General features: G+C 42.9%; 2 pseudogenes; one reads left to right on the forward strand and one right to left on the reverse strand.

Annotated features, from left to right (window-relative positions):
* LOC144738284 (uncharacterized) overlaps positions 1-20,804 on the reverse strand; it is a 432,396-nt pseudogene that overhangs the window by 262,509 nt on the left and 149,083 nt on the right.
* LOC144738275 (uncharacterized) overlaps positions 6,323-20,804 on the forward strand; it is a 38,212-nt pseudogene continuing 23,730 nt past the window's right edge.

Genomic DNA, 20,804 nt, shown 5'->3' on the forward strand with positions numbered 1-20,804 from the left:
GCTAAATTCCTCTTGATATGCAAACTATTGGAACCTCCGAGTTCAATCAGTCTACACAACAAAGGCTCATTCCTAACAGCGTGTTTCAGACGCACCGAACCTCACCATAATAATATCCAGGGCCTACCTTGGCTCCTCCCACCCTCAACCAGTATATATACTGGTTGAGGGTGGGAGGAGCCAATATCCAGGGCCTATCTTGACTCCTCCCACCCTCAATCAGTATATATGCAAGAACTGTTTTCTTGGAATGTATCTTACTTGATACAGCTATCGTGCTGTGACGGTTCCACCTGAAGACGGAAGCTTATGTCTTTAAATCCTCTAAACTTGGAGCAGTTTAGAAGACATTGCCGGGTGAATATTAGCAAATTCACAGGAAGCACGGACTTATGCATGGAGATGTAAATCTTTATTCAAACGGAAGCGTACAATTATGCAGTGCGAAGTGCATACATATTAAGGTTTAATTGCAATGGCCAGATTTGCTAAGCTATGCTGCGACATATGCGAATTGTTAATGTAAAAATTAACAATTGAATGCAAAGTCCATGAAAGGCCAGGACGAGAACAAAGGATTTGGATGCTAGAGGGGAGTTATAAGGGGCTTAAAATCAGACCTCAAGACCATTTCGAGAGGGATTTCACTGAGGATAGACGCTCGACTCCTCTCTCTGCAGATTACCCTTCTCCTGCGAGACCCAACCTGGCGAGCACGATTGCCTGGCGACTGGGAGAGTTCGTGGCGATATCTTCAGACGGGTTACAGGGTCATCGACACGCCGTGCATCAACAAGTAAGTGTCTTCGTTAGTGGATAAAACTGGTAGTCGCGTGCAGCCCGACTTACGAGACGTTACTGTGTGTCGGTTAGACGTTAGTGAGAGTTTGCGTTTTTTGCGATTTGAGGCAGACATCCACGCAGCTTAGAGGGTGCCTTTAACTCTCAACAACACCCGCGACTGTTACTCTGCTCTGAAGAATCAGTCACATGGAGCAGACAAACTCTCCACAGCGCCACACACACACGGGCGAGAAGCCGTTCAATTGCTCTGTGTGTGGGAAGGCATTTTCACGTAAATCAAATCTTAACACTCACCAGAAGACACACACGGGCGAGAAGCCGTTCAATTGCTCTGTTTGTTTGCAGGCATTTGCATGGAAGTCATCTCTTCACAGGCACCAGAAAACACACACGAACGAGAAGCCATTCAAATGCTCTGTGTGTGGGAAGGCATTTTCACGGAAAACAATTCTACACAATCACCAGAAAACACACACGGGCGAGAAGCCGTTCAAGTGCTCTATTTGTGGGAAGGCATTTTCACGGAAATCAATTCTGCGCAATCACCAGAAAACACACACGAACGAGAAGCCATTCAATTGCGCTGTGTGCGGGAAGGCATTTTCACGGAAATAAAATCTTCACAGTCACCAGAAAACACACTCGGACGAGAAGCCGTTTAATTGCTCTCCAAGGGAGAGGACATTTTCACGGTCATCACCCCGAAACAAGCATCAGAAGATCCGCAATGATCGGCAAGTAAAATCAAATGGTGAAATTAAAAGTTCTGCAATGTGTCCTGAAAAAAATGCATCTTTCGAACCGAGGCAGGCGGATCCTGAGAGATCGTTGAATGTATCGGATGTAATGAGTCCTGACGACAATTCATCTTTCGACCCCATGCAGTTGGATCCTGAGAGATGGCTAGATGTAGTGGATGTAATCAGCGCTGAAGACAATTCCACTTTCGACCCCATGCAGTTGGATACTCAAAAATGGCTGCTGGAGTGGCTGGAAAATCAAAGTTTTGAGCACTTCTTTTAACTGTTGAAGTCCTGGAACGTGCATGTTTGTATCTCTGTAAGATCAATTAATAACGTACAACTCTTTTTTAATCAGTGATTTGCAGCAGTACTCCAAGCTAGTGTGATCATTTGAACAAATATGTTTGATTGCTCTGTGTGTTTGAAGCATTTTCACGGTTAGAAAACACTTCACATGTCTTCAGGAATAAAAAGCTGAATTCGAAAGTGATGTAATGAGTTCTAAAGGAAATTCCACTTTCGACCTCATGAAGTTGGATATGAAGAGATGGCTGGGTGTAGTGGAGTGGTTGAAGACTCAAACGTATTGAGTACATCTGTTAACTGTTGCCCTGTGTATATTCGTGTCTCTTAGATATATTTTTTCAGTGATTTTCAGTACACCGAGCTAGAGTGATGTTGTGAATGCTCTATGATGTGTTCAGATGAAAGTCTTCATTTTAAGTTCTAGAAGTGTTCGCTTACTTCAGGATGGCAACAATGTTATACTTCGAAAGATACATTGCTTCGTCTGGTAGTTGGATCATCGGGGCTGTCAAATGGCTGGTGCTTATGCTAGAGGGGAGTTATAAGGGGCTTAAAATCAGACCTCAAGACCATTTCGAGAGGGATTTCACTGAGGATAGACGCTCGACTCCTCTCTCTGCAGATTACCCTTCTCCTGCGAGACCCAGCCTGGCGAGCCCGATTGCCTGGCGACTGGGAGAGTTCGTGGCGATATCTTCAGACGGGTTACAGGGACATCGACACGCCGTGCATCAACAAGTAAGTGTCTTCGTTAGTGGATAAAACTGGTAGTCGCGTGCAGCCCGACTTACGAGACGTTACTGTGTGTCGGTTAGACGTTAGTGAGAGTTTGCTTTTTTTGCGATTTGAGGCAGACATCCACGCAGCTTAGAGGGTGCCTTTAACTCTCAACAACACCCGCGACTGTTACTCTGCTCTGAAGAATCAGTCACATGGAGCAGACAAACTCTCCACAGCGCCACACACACAGGGCGAGAAGCCGTTCAATTGCTCTGTGTGTGGTAAGGCATTTTCACGTAAATCAAATCTTAACACTCACCAGAAGACACACACGGGCGAGAAGCCGTTCAATTGCTCTGTTTGTTTGCAGGCATTTGCATGGAAGTCATCTCTTCACAGGCACCAGAAAACACACACGAACGAGAAGCCATTCAAATGCTCTGTGTGTGGGAAGGCATTTTCACGGAAAACAATTCTACACAATCACCAGAAAACACACACGGGCGAGAAGCCGTTCAAGTGCTCTATTTGTGGGAAGGCATTTTCACGGAAATCAATTCTGCGCAATCACCAGAAAACACACACGAACGAGAAGCCATTCAATTGCGCTGTGTGCGGGAAGGCATTTTCACGGAAATAAAATCTTCACAGTCACCAGAAAACACACTCGGACGAGAAGCCGTTTAATTGCTCTCCAAGGGAGAGGACATTTTCACGGTCATCACCCCGAAACAAGCATGAGAAGATCCGCAATGATCGGCAAGTAAAATCAAACGGTGAAATTCAAAGTGCTGCAATGTGTCCTGAAAAAAATGCATTTTTCGAACCGAGGCAGACGGATCCTGAGAGATCGTTGAATGTATCGGATGTAATGAGTCCTGACGACAATTCATCTTTCGACCCCATGCAGTTGGATCCTGATAGATGGCTAGATGTAGTGGATCTAATCAGCGCTGAAGACAATTCCACTTTCGACCCCATGCAGTTGGATACTCAAAAATGGCTGCTGGAGTGGCTGGAAAATCAAAGTTTTGAGCACTTCTTTTAACTGTTGAAGTCCTGGAACGTGCATGTTTGTATCTCTGTAAGATCAATTAATAACGTACAACTCTTTTTTAATCAGTGATTTGCAGCAGTACTCCAAGCTAGTGTGATCATTTGAACAAATATGTTTGATTGCTCTGTGTGTTTGAAGCATTTTCACGGTTAGAAAACACTTCACATGTCTTCAGGAATAAAAAGCTGAATTCGAAAGTGATGTAATGAGTTCTAAAGGAAATTCCACTTTCGACCCCATGAAGTTGGATATGAAGAGATGTCTGGGTGTAGTGGAGTGGCTGAAGACTCAAACGTATTGAGTACATCTGTTAACTGTTGCCCTGTGTATATTCGTGTCTCTTAGATATATTTTTTCAGTGATTTTCAGTACACCGAGCTAGAGTGATGTTGTGAATGCTCTATGATGTGTTCAGATGAAAGTCTTCCTTTTAAGTTCTAGAAGTGTTCGCTTACTTCAGGATGGCAACAATGTTATACTTCGAAAGATACATTGCTTCGTCTGGTAGTTGGATCATCGGGGCTGTCAAATGGCTGGTGCTTATGCTAGGTGGCATGTGTTGTAATCTTCTCACAGCAAATGATGTGAGCGTGCTGTTTTGTTTATTCCAGACTTTGTCACGTTAAGATGGTGGTTCGTAGTCATCTCGGATTACTTGTTGATGTGGTGTGATGCGCAGTGGTTGTGTGGTGGTTCAATTTCTAATTTTTCTCTCGTGGTTAAGTGGTTTTGTTGAGCTAAAGTTGGAGAAAAACTGTGATCACAACTTTGCTCAATATTTTAAACATGTTCTTTAATTTTTTATCATTGTGTAATAAATAAAATAACTTAAAATTATAGGTTTCAGAGTGTGCGTGGATTGCACGTTCGTTGTTCTTGTGTTTGATGGCTTGGACTTCTGGACGAATGGCTTCAGTCGAAAAGGACGTCAATGGGGAAATCGACGTTTACGTGTTAGATTTTAAGAATATGTTTCAACTGTTGAATTCCTATTGGGATATAATTTGCCTAGTTCCTTCCTGTTTGAGCAAGCGTATTAATACAGATTTCGATACGAGTATTAACGTTAATTTTCTTGCAGATTAATAAAGACCTGAATTGTTTTTAAAGATGACTGATCGTACGTTATTTCAACCATATCCTTCCTTAAAAAAACACGGACGAGTAGACATACACACACAAGTGTGCTTATAAACACGACTGTCTATACAGCGGTGTGCATTCACACACGAGTGTGCATAGACGAATGTGCATACACACCGCTTTGTACATACAAACCGCTACACTATGGCTCCCCAAGTGTACTTACACAGCAGTGTAAATACACACACGCTTACAAGCGATACCATTTCGATTATCATTAAAAGTGTATGACAGCAATCGTAATAATTTTCGTGGATTAAATTAAACAAATCACCTTGATTGTTCTGACGCGGTCATATCAACACAAGTACTTCAATATTTTAATAAAATAAAGTCAGCACGGTATAAACTTGCACCTCAAAGTCCAAATCACAATTTTAATACTGCATTTGGCTGGTAACGCCTTTGAACTGGCAGCAGTTTGCAGCACATTGCAGGGTGAATATTAGCAAATTAACGCGAATTATGCGGTGAGATGAATATATGTATTCAGGATTAAGCTCAACAGCCAGATTCCACAAGTAATGACTAATCCCATATCTGCATTTCCCATAAATATGCTAAATTCCTCTTGATATGCAAACTATTGGAACCTCCGAGTTCAATCAGTCTACACAACAAAGGCTCATTCCTAACAGCGTGTTTCAGACGCACCGAACCTCACCATAATAATATCCAGGGCCTACCTTGGCTCCTCCCACCCTCAACCAGTATATATACTGGTTGAGGGTGGGAGGAGCCAATATCCAGGGCCTATCTTGACTCCTCCCACCCTCAATCAGTATATATACAAGAACTGTTTTCTTGGAATGTATCTTACTTGATACAGCTATCGTGCTGTGACGGTTCCACCTGAAGACGGAAGCTTATGTCTTTAAATCCTCTAAACTTGGAGCAGTTTAGAAGACATTGCCGGGTGAATATTAGCAAATTCACAGGAAGCACGGACTTATGCATGGAGATGTAAATCTTTATTCAAACGGAAGCGTACAATTATGCAGTGCGAAGTGCATACATATTAAGGTTTAATTGCAATGGCCAGATTTGCTAAGCTATGCTGCGACATATGCGAATTGTTAATGTAAAAATTAACAATTGAATGCAAAGTCCATGAAAGGCCAGGACGAGAACAAAGGATTTGGATGCTAGAGGGGAGTTATAAGGGGCTTAAAATCAGACCTCAAGACCATTTCGAGAGGGATTTCACTGAGGATAGACGCTCGACTCCTCTCTCTGCAGATTACCCTTCTCCTGCGAGACCCAACCTGGCGAGCACGATTGCCTGGCGACTGGGAGAGTTCGTGGCGATATCTTCAGACGGGTTACAGGGTCATCGACACGCCGTGCATCAACAAGTAAGTGTCTTCGTTAGTGGATAAAACTGGTAGTCGCGTGCAGCCCGACTTACGAGACGTTACTGTGTGTCGGTTAGACGTTAGTGAGAGTTTGCGTTTTTTGCGATTTGAGGCAGACATCCACGCAGCTTAGAGGGTGCCTTTAACTCTCAACAACACCGGCGACTGTTACTCTGCTCTGAAGAATCAGTCACATGGAGCAGACAAACTCTCCACAGCGCCACACACACACGGGCGAGAAGCCGTTCAATTGCTCTGTGTGTGGGAAAGCATTTTCACGTAAATCAAATCTTAACACTCACCAGAAGACACACACGGGCGAGAAGCCGTTCAATTGCTCTGTTTGTTTGCAGGCATTTGCATGGAAGTCATCTCTTCACAGGCACCAGAAAACACACACGAACGAGAAGCCATTCAAATGCTCTGTGTGTGGGAAGGCATTTTCACGGAAAACAATTCTACACAATCACCAGAAAACACACACGGGCGAGAAGCCGTTCAAGTGCTCTATTTGTGGGAAGGCATTTTCACGGAAATCAATTCTGCGCAATCACCAGAAAACACACACGAACGAGAAGCCATTCAATTGCGCTGTGTGCGGGAATGCATTTTCACGGAAATAAAATCTTCACAGTCACCAGAAAACACACTCGGACGAGAAGCCGTTTAATTGCTCTCCAAGGGAGAGGACATTTTCACGGTCATCACCCCGAAACAAGCATCAGAAGATCCGCAATGATCGGCAAGTAAAATCAAATGGTGAAATTAAAAGTTCTGCAATGTGTCCTGAAAAAAATGCATCTTTCGAACCGAGGCAGGCGGATCCTGAGAGATCGTTGAATGTATCGGATGTAATGAGTCCTGACGACAATTCATCTTTCGACCCCATGCAGTTGGATCCTGAGAGATGGCTAGATGTAGTGGATGTAATCAGCGCTGAAGACAATTCCACTTTCGACCCCATGCAGTTGGATACTCAAAAATGGCTGCTGGAGTGGCTGGAAAATCAAAGTTTTGAGCACTTCTTTTAACTGTTGAAGTCCTGGAACGTGCATGTTTGTATCTCTGTAAGATCAATTAATAACGTACAACTCTTTTTTAATCAGTGATTTGCAGCAGTACTCCAAGCTAGTGTGATCATTTGAACAAATATGTTTGATTGTTCTGTGTGTTTGAAGCATTTTCACGGTTAGAAAACACTTCACATGTCTTCAGGAATAAAAAGCTGAATTCGAAAGTGATGTAATGAGTTCTAAAGGAAATTCCACTTTCGACCTCATGAAGTTGGATATGAAGAGATGGCTGGGTGTAGTGGAGTGGTTGAAGACTCAAACGTATTGAGTACATCTGTTAACTGTTGCCCTGTGTATATTCGTGTCTCTTAGATATATTTTTTCAGTGATTTTCATTACACCGAGCTAGAGTGATGTTGTGAATGCTCTATGATGTGTTCAGATGAAAGTCTTCATTTTAAGTTCTAGAAGTGTTCGCTTACTTCAGGATGGCAACAATGTTATACTTCGAAAGATACATTGCTTCGTCTGTGAGCGTGCTGTTTTGTTTATTCCAGACTTTGTCACGTTAAGATGGTGGTTCGTAGTCATCTCGGATTACTTGTTGATGTGGTGTGATGCGCAGTGGTTGTGTGGTGGTTCAATTTCTAATTTTTCTCTCGTGGTTAAGTGGTTTTGTTGAGCTAAAGTTGGAGAAAAACTGTGATCACAACTTTGCTCAATATTTTAAACATGTTCTTTAATTTTTTATCATTGTGTAATAAATAAAATAACTTAAAATTATAGGTTTCAGAGTGTGCGTGGATTGCACGTTCGTTGTTCTTGTGTTTGATGGCTTGGACTTCTGGACGAATGGCTTCAGTCGAAAAGGACGTCAATGGGGAAATCGACGTTTACGTGTTAGATTTTAAGAATATGTTTCAACTGTTGAATTCCTATTGGGATATAATTTGCCTAGTTCCTTCCTGTTTGAGCAAGCGTATTAATACAGATTTCGATACGAGTATTAACGTTAATTTTCTTGCAGATTAATAAAGACCTGAATTGTTTTTAAAGATGACTGATCGTACGTTATTTCAACCATATCCTTCCTTAAAAAAACACGGACGAGTAGACATACACACACAAGTGTGCTTATAAACACGACTGTCTATACAGCGGTGTGCATTCACACACGAGTGTGCATAGACGAATGTGCATACACACCGCTTTGTACATACAAACCGCTACACTATGGCTCCCCAAGTGTACTTACACAGCAGTGTAAATACACACACGCTTACAAGCGATACCATTTCGATTATCATTAAAAGTGTATGACAGCAATCGTAATAATTTTCGTGGATTAAATTAAACAAATCACCTTGATTGTTCTGACGCGGTCATATCAACACAAGTACTTCAATATTTTAATAAAATAAAGTCAGCACGGTATAAACTTGCACCTCAAAGTCCAAATCACAATTTTAATACTGCATTTGGCTGGTAACGCCTTTGAACTGGCAGCAGTTTGCAGCACATTGCAGGGTGAATATTAGCAAATTAACGCGAATTATGCGGTGAGATGAATATATGTATTCAGGATTAAGCTCAACAGCCAGATTCCACAAGTAATGACTAATCCCATATCTGCATTTCCCATAAATATGCTAAATTCCTCTTGATATGCAAACTATTGGAACCTCCGAGTTCAATCAGTCTACACAACAAAGGCTCATTCCTAACAGCGTGTTTCAGACGCACCGAACCTCACCATAATAATATCCAGGGCCTACCTTGGCTCCTCCCACCCTCAACCAGTATATATACTGGTTGAGGGTGGGAGGAGCCAATATCCAGGGCCTATCTTGACTCCTCCCACCCTCAATCAGTATATATACAAGAACTGTTTTCTTGGAATGTATCTTACTTGATACAGCTATCGTGCTGTGACGGTTCCACCTGAAGACGGAAGCTTATGTCTTTAAATCCTCTAAACTTGGAGCAGTTTAGAAGACATTGCCGGGTGAATATTAGCAAATTCACAGGAAGCACGGACTTATGCATGGAGATGTAAATCTTTATTCAAACGGAAGCGTACAATTATGCAGTGCGAAGTGCATACATATTAAGGTTTAATTGCAATGGCCAGATTTGCTAAGCTATGCTGCGACATATGCGAATTGTTAATGTAAAAATTAACAATTGAATGCAAAGTCCATGAAAGGCCAGGACGAGAACAAAGGATTTGGATGCTAGAGGGGAGTTATAAGGGGCTTAAAATCAGACCTCAAGACCATTTCGAGAGGGATTTCACTGAGGATAGACGCTCGACTCCTCTCTCTGCAGATTACCCTTCTCCTGCGAGACCCAACCTGGCGAGCACGATTGCCTGGCGACTGGGAGAGTTCGTGGCGATATCTTCAGACGGGTTACAGGGTCATCGACACGCCGTGCATCAACAAGTAAGTGTCTTCGTTAGTGGATAAAACTGGAAGTCGCGTGCAGCCCGACTTACGAGACGTTACTGTGTGTCGGTTAGACGTTAGTGAGAGTTTGCGTTTTTTGCGATTTGAGGCAGACATCCACGCAGCTTAGAGGGTGCCTTTAACTCTCAACAACACCCGCGACTGTTACTCTGCTCTGAAGAATCAGTCACATGGAGCAGACAAACTCTCCACAGCGCCACACACACACGGGCGAGAAGCCGTTCAATTGCTCTGTGTGTGGGAAGGCATTTTCACGTAAATCAAATCTTAACACTCACCAGAAGACACACACGGGCGAGAAGCCGTTCAATTGCTCTGTTTGTTTGCAGGCATTTGCATGGAAGTCATCTCTTCACAGGCACCAGAAAACACACACGAACGAGAAGCCATTCAAATGCTCTGTGTGTGGGAAGGCATTTTCACGGAAAACAATTCTACACAATCACCAGAAAACACACACGGGCGAGAAGCCGTTCAAGTGCTCTATTTGTGGGAAGGCATTTTCACGGAAATCAATTCTGCGCAATCACCAGAAAACACACACGAACGAGAAGCCATTCAATTGCGCTGTGTGCGGGAAGGCATTTTCACGGAAATAAAATCTTCACAGTCACCAGAAAACACACTCGGACGAGAAGCCGTTTAATTGCTCTCCAAGGGAGAGGACATTTTCACGGTCATCACCCCGAAACAAGCATCAGAAGATCCGCAATGATCGGCAAGTAAAATCAAATGGTGAAATTAAAAGTTCTGCAATGTGTCCTGAAAAAAATGCATCTTTCGAACCGAGGCAGGCGGATCCTGAGAGATCGTTGAATGTATCGGATGTAATGAGTCCTGACGACAATTCATCTTTCGACCCCATGCAGTTGGATCCTGAGAGATGGCTAGATGTAGTGGATGTAATCAGCGCTGAAGACAATTCCACTTTCGACCCCATGCAGTTGGATACTCAAAAATGGCTGCTGGAGTGGCTGGAAAATCAAAGTTTTGAGCACTTCTTTTAACTGTTGAAGTCCTGGAACGTGCATGTTTGTATCTCTGTAAGATCAATTAATAACGTACAACTCTTTTTTAATCAGTGATTTGCAGCAGTACTCCAAGCTAGTGTGATCATTTGAACAAATATGTTTGATTGCTCTGTGTGTTTGAAGCATTTTCACGGTTAGAAAACACTTCACATGTCTTCAGGAATAAAAAGCTGAATTCGAAAGTGATGTAATGAGTTCTAAAGGAAATTCCACTTTCGACCTCATGAAGTTGGATATGAAGAGATGGCTGGGTGTAGTGGAGTGGTTGAAGACTCAAACGTATTGAGTACATCTGTTAACTGTTGCCCTGTGTATATTCGTGTCTCTTAGATATATTTTTTCAGTGATTTTCAGTACACCGAGCTAGAGTGATGTTGTGAATGCTCTATGATGTGTTCAGATGAAAGTCTTCATTTTAAGTTCTAGAAGTGTTCGCTTACTTCAGGATGGCAACAATGTTATACTTCGAAAGATACATTGCTTCGTCTGGTAGTTGGATCATCGGGGCTGTCAAATGGCTGGTGCTTATGCTAGAGGGGAGTTATAAGGGGCTTAAAATCAGACCTCAAGACCATTTCGAGAGGGATTTCACTGAGGATAGACGCTCGACTCCTCTCTCTGCAGATTACCCTTCTCCTGCGAGACCCAGCCTGGCGAGCCCGATTGCCTGGCGACTGGGAGAGTTCGTGGCGATATCTTCAGACGGGTTACAGGGACATCGACACGCCGTGCATCAACAAGTAAGTGTCTTCGTTAGTGGATAAAACTGGTAGTCGCGTGCAGCCCGACTTACGAGACGTTACTGTGTGTCGGTTAGACGTTAGTGAGAGTTTGCTTTTTTTGCGATTTGAGGCAGACATCCACGCAGCTTAGAGGGTGCCTTTAACTCTCAACAACACCCGCGACTGTTACTCTGCTCTGAAGAATCAGTCACATGGAGCAGACAAACTCTCCACAGCGCCACACACACGGGCGAGAAGCCGTTCAATTGCTCTGTGTGTGGTAAGGCATTTTCACGTAAATCAAATCTTAACACTCACCAGAAGACACACACGGGCGAGAAGCCGTTCAATTGCTCTGTTTGTTTGCAGGCATTTGCATGGAAGTCATCTCTTCACAGGCACCAGAAAACACACACGAACGAGAAGCCATTCAAATGCTCTGTGTGTGGGAAGGCATTTTCACGGAAAACAATTCTACACAATCACCAGAAAACACACACGGGCGAGAAGCCGTTCAAGTGCTCTATTTGTGGGAAGGCATTTTCACGGAAATCAATTCTGCGCAATCACCAGAAAACACACACGAACGAGAAGCCATTCAATTGCGCTGTGTGCGGGAAGGCATTTTCACGGAAATAAAATCTTCACAGTCACCAGAAAACACACTCGGACGAGAAGCCGTTTAATTGCTCTCCAAGGGAGAGGACATTTTCACGGTCATCACCCCGAAACAAGCATCAGAAGATCCGCAATGATCGGCAAGTAAAATCAAATGGTGAAATTAAAAGTTCTGCAATGTGTCCTGAAAAAAATGCATCTTTCGAACCGAGGCAGGCGGATCCTGAGAGATCGTTGAATGTATCGGATGTAATGAGTCCTGGCGACAATTCATCTTTCGACCCCATGCAGTTAAATCCTGAGAGATGGCTAGATGTAGTGGATGTAATAAGCGCTGAAGACAATTCCACTTTCGACCCCATGCAGTTGGATACTCAAAAATGGCTGCTGGAGTGGCTGGAAAATCAAAGTTTTGAGCACTTCTTTTAACTGTTGAAGTCCTGGAACGTGCATGTTTGTATCTCTGTAAGATCAATTAATAACGTACAACTCTTTTTTAATCAGTGATTTGCAGCAGTACTCCAAGCTAGTGTGATCATTTGAACAAATATGTTTGATTGCTCTGTGTGTTTGAAGCATTTTCACGGTTAGAAAACACTTCACATGTCTTCAGGAATAAAAAGCTGAATTCGAAAGTGATGTAATGAGTTCTAAAGGAAATTCCACTTTCGACCTCATGAAGTTGGATATGAAGAGATGGCTGGGTGTAGTGGAGTGGTTGAAGACTCAAACGTATTGAGTACATCTGTTAACTGTTGCCCTGTGTATATTCGTGTCTCTTAGATATATTTTTTCAGTGATTTTCAGAACACCGAGCTAGAGTGATGTTGTGAATGCTCTATGATGTGTTCAGATGAAAGTCTTCATTTTAAGTTCTAGAAGTGTTCGCTTACTTCAGGATGGCAACAATGTTATACTTCGAAAGATACATTGCTTCGTCTGGTAGTTGGATCATCGGGGCTGTCAAATGGCTGGTGCTTATGCTAGAGGGGAGTTATAAGGGGCTTAAAATCAGACCTCAAGACCATTTCGAGAGGGATTTCACTGAGGATAGACGCTCGACTCCTCTCTCTGCAGATTACCCTTCCCCTGCGAGACCCAGCCTGGCGAGCCCGATTGCCTGGCGACTGGGAGAGTTCGTGGCGATATCTTCAGACGGGTTACAGGGACATCGACACGCCGTGCATCAACAAGTAAGTGTCTTCGTTAGTGGATAAAACTGGTAGTCGCGTGCAGCCCGACTTACGAGACGTTACTGTGTGTCGGTTAGACGTTAGTGAGAGTTTGCTTTTTTTGCGATTTGAGGCAGACATCCACGCAGCTTAGAGGGTGCCTTTAACTCTCAACAACACCCGCGACTGTTACTCTGCTCTGAAGAATCAGTCACATGGAGCAGACAAACTCTCCACAGCGCCACACACACAGGGCGAGAAGCCGTTCAATTGCTCTGTGTGTGGTAAGGCATTTTCACGTAAATCAAATCTTAACACTCACCAGAAGACACACACGGGCGAGAAGCCGTTCAATTGCTCTGTTTGTTTGCAGGCATTTGCATGGAAGTCATCTCTTCACAGGCACCAGAAAACACACACGAACGAGAAGCCATTCAAATGCTCTGTGTGTGGGAAGGCATTTTCACGGAAAACAATTCTACACAATCACCAGAAAACACACACGGGCGAGAAGCCGTTCAAGTGCTCTATTTGTGGGAAGGCATTTTCACGGAAATCAATTCTGCGCAATCACCAGAAAACACACACGAACGAGAAGCCATTCAATTGCGCTGTGTGCGGGAAGGCATTTTCACGGAAATAAAATCTTCACAGTCACCAGAAAACACACTCGGACGAGAAGCCGTTTAATTGCTCTCCAAGGGAGAGGACATTTTCACGGTCATCACCCCGAAACAAGCATGAGAAGATCCGCAATGATCGGCAAGTAAAATCAAACGGTGAAATTCAAAGTGCTGCAATGTGTCCTGAAAAAAATGCATCTTTCGAACCGAGGCAGACGGATCCTGAGAGATCGTTGAATGTATCGGATGTAATGAGTCCTGACGACAATTCATCTTTCGACCCCATGCAGTTGGATCCTGATAGATGGCTAGATGTAGTGGATCTAATCAGCGCTGAAGACAATTCCACTTTCGACCCCATGCAGTTGGATACTCAAAAATGGCTGCTGGAGTGGCTGGAAAATCAAAGTTTTGAGCACTTCTTTTAACTGTTGAAGTCCTGGAACGTGCATGTTTGTATCTCTGTAAGATCAATTAATAACGTACAACTCTTTTTTAATCAGTGATTTGCAGCAGTACTCCAAGCTAGTGTGATCATTTGAACAAATATGTTTGATTGCTCTGTGTGTTTGAAGCATTTTCACGGTTAGAAAACACTTCACATGTCTTCAGGAATAAAAAGCTGAATTCGAAAGTGATGTAATGAGTTCTAAAGGAAATTCCACTTTCGACCCCATGAAGTTGGATATGAAGAGATGTCTGGGTGTAGTGGAGTGGCTGAAGACTCAAACGTATTGAGTACATCTGTTAACTGTTGCCCTGTGTATATTCGTGTCTCTTAGATATATTTTTTCAGTGATTTTCAGTACACCGAGCTAGAGTGATGTTGTGAATGCTCTATGATGTGTTCAGATGAAAGTCTTCCTTTTAAGTTCTAGAAGTGTTCGCTTACTTCAGGATGGCAACAATGTTATACTTCGAAAGATACATTGCTTCGTCTGGTAGTTGGATCATCGGGGCTGTCAAATGGCTGGTGCTTATGCTAGGTGGCATGTGTTGTAATCTTCTCACAGCAAATGATGTGAGCGTGCTGTTTTGTTTATTCCAGACTTTGTCACGTTAAGATGGTGGTTCGTAGTCATCTCGGATTACTTGTTGATGTGGTGTGATGCGCAGTGGTTGTGTGGTGGTTCAATTTCTAATTTTTCTCTCGTGGTTAAGTGGTTTTGTTGAGCTAAAGTTGGAGAAAAACTGTGATCACAACTTTGCTCAATATTTTAAACATGTTCTTTAATTTTTTATCATTGTGTAATAAATAAAATAACTTAAAATTATAGGTTTCAGAGTGTGCGTGGATTGCACGTTCGTTGTTCTTGTGTTTGATGGCTTGGACTTCTGGACGAATGGCTTCAGTCGAAAAGGACGTCAATGGGGAAATCGACGTTTACGTGTTAGATTTTAAGAATATGTTTCAACTGTTGAATTCCTATTGGGATATAATTTGCCTAGTTCCTTCCTGTTTCAGCAAGCGTATTAATACAGATTTCGATACGAGTATTAACGTTAATTTTCTTGCAGATTAATAAAGACCTGAATTGTTTTTAAAGATGACTGATCGTACGTTATTTCAACCATATCCTTCCTTAAAAAAACACGGACGAGTAGACATACACACACAAGTGTGCTTATAAACACGACTGTCTATACAGCGGTGTGCATTCACACACGAGTGTGCATAGACGAATGTGCATACACACCGCTTTGTACATACAAACCGCTACACTATGGCTCCCCAAGTGTACTTACACAGCAGTGTAAATACACACACGCTTACAAGCGATACCATTTCGATTATCATTAAAAGTGTATGACAGCAATCGTAATAATTTTCGTGGATTAAATTAAACAAATCACCTTGATTGTTCTGACGCGGTCATATCAACACAAGTACTTCAATATTTTAATAAAATAAAGTCAGCACGGTATAAACTTGCACCTCAAAGTCCAAATCACAATTTTAATACTGCATTTGGCTGGTAACGCCTTTGAACTGGCAGCAGTTTGCAGCACATTGCAGGGTGAATATTAGCAAATTAACGCGAATTATGCGGTGAGATGAATATATGTATTCAGGATTAAGCTCAACAGCCAGATTCCACAAGTAATGACTAATCCCATATCTGCATTTCCCATAAATATGCTAAATTCCTCTTGATATGCAAACTATTGGAACCTCCGAGTTCAATCAGTCTACACAACAAAGGCTCATTCCTAACAGCGTGTTTCAGACGCACCGAACCTCACCATAATAATATCCAGGGCCTACCTTGGCTCCTCCCACCCTCAACCAGTATATATACTGGTTGAGGGTGGGAGGAGCCAATATCCAGGGCCTATCTTGACTCCTCCCACCCTCAATCAGTATATATACAAGAACTGTTTTCTTGGAATGTATCTTACTTGATACAGCTATCGTGCTGTGACGGTTCCACCTGAAGACGGAAGCTTATGTCTTTAAATCCTCTAAACTTGGAGCAGTTTAGAAGACATTGCCGGGTGAATATTAGCAAATTCACAGGAAGCACGGACTTATGCATGGAGATGTAAATCTTTATTCAAACGGAAGCGTACAATTATGCAGTGCGAAGTGCATACATATTAAGGTTTAATTGCAATGGCCAGATTTGCTAAGCTATGCTGCGACATATGCGAATTGTTAATGTAAAAATTAACAATTGAATGCAAAGTCCATGAAAGGCCAGGACGAGAACAAAGGATTTGGATGCTAGAGGGGAGTTATAAGGGGCTTAAAATCAGACCTCAAGACCATTTCGAGAGGGATTTCACTGAGGATAGACGCTCGACTCCTCTCTCTGCAGATTACCCTTCTCCTGCGAGACCCAACCTGGCGAGCACGATTGCCTGGCGACTGGGAGAGTTCGTGGCGATATCTTCAGACGGGTTACAGGGTCATCGACACGCCGTGCATCAACAAGTAAGTGTCTTCGTTAGTGGATAAAACTGGTAGTCGCGTGCAGCCCGACTTACGAGACGTTACTGTGTGTCGGTTAGACGTTAGTGAGAGTTTGCGTTTTTTGCGATTTGAGGCAGACATCCACGCAGCTTAGAGGGTGCCTTTAACTCTCAACAACACCCGCGACTGTTACTCTGCTCTGAAGAATCAGTCACATGGAGCAGACAAACTCTCCACAGCGCCACACACACACGGGCGAGAAGCCGTTCAATTGCTCTGTGTGTGGGAAGGCATTTTCACGTAAATCAAATCTTAACACTCACCAGAAGACACACACGGGCGAGAAGCCGTTCAATTGCTCTGTTTGTTTGCAGGCATTTGCATGGAAGTCATCTCTTCACAGGCACCAGAAAACACACACGAACGAGAAGCCATTCAAATGCTCTGTGTGTGGGAAGGCATTTTCACGGAAAACAATTCTACACAATCACCAGAAAACACACACGGGCGAGAAGCCGTTCAAGTGCTCTATTTGTGGGAAGGCATTTTCACGGAAATCAATTCTGCGCAATCACCAGAAAACACACACGAACGAGAAGCCATTCAATTGCGCTGTGTGCGGGAAGGCATTTTCACGGAAATAAAATCTTCACAGTCACCAGAAAACACACTCGGACGAGAAGCCGTTTAATTGCTCTCCAAGGGAGAGGACATTTTCACGGTCATCACCCCGAAACAAGCATCAGAAGATCCGCAATGATCGGCAAGTAAAATCAAATGGTGAAATTAAAAGTTCTGCAATGTGTCCTGAAAAAAATGCATCTTTCGAACCGAGGCAGGCGGATCCTGAGAGATCGTTGAATGTATCGGATGTAATGAGTCCTGACGACAATTCATCTTTCGACCCCATGCAGTTGGATCCTGAGAGATGGCTAGATGTAGTGGATGTAATCAGCGCTGAAGACAATTCCACTTTCGACCCCATGCAGTTGGATACTCAAAAATGGCTGCTGGAGTGGCTGGAAAATCAAAGTTTTGAGCACTTCTTTTAACTGTTGAAGTCCTGGAACGTGCATGTTTGTATCTCTGTAAGATCAATTAATAACGTACAACTCTTTTTTAATCAGTGATTTGCAGCAGTACTCCAAGCTAGTGTGATCATTTGAACAAATATGTTTGATTGCTCTGTGTGTTTGAAGCATTTTCACGGTTAGAAAACACTTCACATGTCTTCAGGAATAAAAAGCTGAATTCGAAAGTGATGTAATGAGTTCTAAAGGAAATTCCACTTTCGACCTCATGAAGTTGGATATGAAGAGATGGCTGGGTGTAGTGGAGTGGTTGAAGACTCAAACGTATTGAGTACATCTGTTAACTGTTGCCCTGTGTATATTCGTGTCTCTTAGATATATTTTTTCAGTGATTTTCAGTACACCGAGCTAGAGTGATGTTGTGAATGCTCTATGATGTGTTCAGATGAAAGTCTTCATTTTAAGTTTTAGAAGTGTTCGCTTACTTCAGGATGGCAACAATGTTATACTTCGAAAGATACATTGCTTCGTCTGGTAGTTGGATCATCGGGGCTGTCAAATGGCTGGTGCTTATGCTAGAGGGGAGTTATAAGGGGCTTAAAATCAGACCTCAAGACCATTTCGAGAGGGATTTCACTGAGGATAGACGCTCGACTCCTCTCTCTGCAGATTACCCTTCTCCTGCGAGACCCAGCCTGGCGAGCCCGATTGCCTGGCGACTGGGAGAGTTCGTGGCGATATCTTCAGACGGGTTACAGGGACATCGACACGCCGTGCATCAACAAGTAAGTGTCTTCGTTAGTGGATAAAACTGGTAGTCGCGTGCAGCCCGACTTACGAGACGTTACTGTGTGTCGGTTAGACGTTAGTGAGAGTTTGCTTTTTTTGCGATTTGAGGCAGACATCCACGCAGCTTAGAGGGTGCCTTTAACTCTCAACAACACCCGCGACTGTTACTCTGCTCTGAAGAATCAGTCACATGGAGCAGACAAACTCTCCACAGCGCCACACACACAGGGCGAGAAGCCGTTCAATTGCTCTGTGTGTGGTAAGGCATTTTCACGTAAATCAAATCTTAACACTCACCAGAAGACACACACGGGCGAGAAGCCGTTCAATTGCTCTGTTTGTTTGCAGGCATTTGCATGGAAGTCATCTCTTCACAGGCACCAGAAAACACACACGAACGAGAAGCCATTCAAATGCTCTGTGTGTGGGAAGGCATTTTCACGGAAAACAATTCTACACAATCACCAGAAAACACACACGGGCGAGAAGCCGTTCAAGTGCTCTATTTGTGGGAAGGCATTTTCACGGAAATCAATTCTGCGCAATCACCAGAAAACACACACGAACGAGAAGCCATTCAATTGCGCTGTGTGCGGGAAGGCATTTTCACGGAAATAAAATCTTCACAGTCACCAGAAAACACACTCGGACGAGAAGCCGTTTAATTGCTCTCCAAGGGAGAGGACATTTTCACGGTCATCACCCCGAAACAAGCATGAGAAGATCCGCAATGATCGGCAAGTAAAATCAAACGGTGAAATTCAAAGTGCTGCAATGTGTCCTGAAAAAAATGCATCTTTCGAACCGAGGCAGACGGATCCTGAGAGATCGTTGAATGTATCGGATGTAATGAGTCCTGACGACAATTCATCTTTCGACCCCATGCAGTTGGATCCTGATAGATGGCTAGATGTAGTGGATCTAATCAGCGCTGAAGACAATTCCACTTTCGACCCCATGCAGTTGGATACTCAAAAATGGCTGCTGGAGTGGCTGGAAAATCAAAGTTTTGAGCACTTCTTTTAACTGTTGAAGTCCTGGAACGTGCATGTTTGTATCTCTGTAAGATCAATTAATAACGTACAACTCTTTTTTAATCAGTGATTTGCAGCAGTACTCCAAGCTAGTGTGATCATTTGAACAAATATGTTTGATTGCTCTGTGTGTTTGAAGCATTTTCACGGTTAGAAAACACTTCACATGTCTTCAGGAATAAAAAGCTGAATTCGAAAGTGATGTAATGAGTTCTAAAGGAAATTCCACTTTCGACCCCATGAAGTTGGATATGAAGAGATGTCTGGGTGTAGTGGAGTGGCTGAAGACTCAAACGTATTGAGTACATCTGTTAACTGTTGCCCTGTGTATATTCGTGTCTCTTAGATATATTTTTTCAGTGATTTTCAGTACACCGAGCTAGAGTGATGTTGTGAATGCTCTATGATGTGTTCAGATGAAAGTCTTCCTTTTAAGTTCTAGAAGTGTTCGCTTACTTCAGGATGGCAACAATGTTATACTTCGAAAGATACATTGCTTCGTCTGGTAGTTGGATCATCGGGGCTGTCAAATGGCTGGTGCTTATGCTAGGTGGCATGTGTTGTAATCTTCTCACAGCAAATGATGTGAGCGTGCTGTTTTGTTTATTCCAGACTTTGTCACGTTAAGATGGTGGTTCGTAGTCATCTCGGATTACTTGTTGATGTGGTGTGATGCGCAGTGGTTGTGTGGTGGTTCAATTTCTAATTTTTCTCTCGTGGTTAAGTGGTTTTGTTGAGCTAAAGTTGGAGAAAAACTGTGATCACAACTTTGCTCAATATTTTAAACATGTTCTTTAATTTTTTATCATTGTGTAATAAATAAAATAACTTAAAATTATAGGTTTCAGAGTGTGCGTGGATTGCACGTTCGTTGTTCTTGTGTTTGATGGCTTGGACTTCTGGACGAATGGCTTCAGTCGAAAAGGACGTCAATGGGGAAATCGACGTTTACGTGTTAGATTTTAAGAATATGTTTCAACTGTTGAATTCCTATTGGGATATAATTTGCCTAGTTCCTTCCTGTTTGAGCAAGCGTATTAATACAGATTTCGATACGAGTATTAACGTTAATTTTCTTGCAGGTTAATAAAGACCTGAATTGTTTTTAAAGATGACTGATCGTACGTTATTTCAACCATATCCTTCCTTAAAAAAACACGGACGAGTAGACATACACACACAAGTGTGCTTATAAACACGACTGTCTATACAGCGGTGTGCATTCACACACGAGTGTGCATAGACGAATGTGCATACACAC

This window comes from Lampetra planeri, chromosome 81 (genome assembly GCF_965212315.1).
Source record: "Lampetra planeri chromosome 81, kcLamPlan1.2.h2, whole genome shotgun sequence".
In the NCBI taxonomy this organism is placed as follows: domain Eukaryota; kingdom Metazoa; phylum Chordata; class Hyperoartia; order Petromyzontiformes; family Petromyzontidae; genus Lampetra; species Lampetra planeri.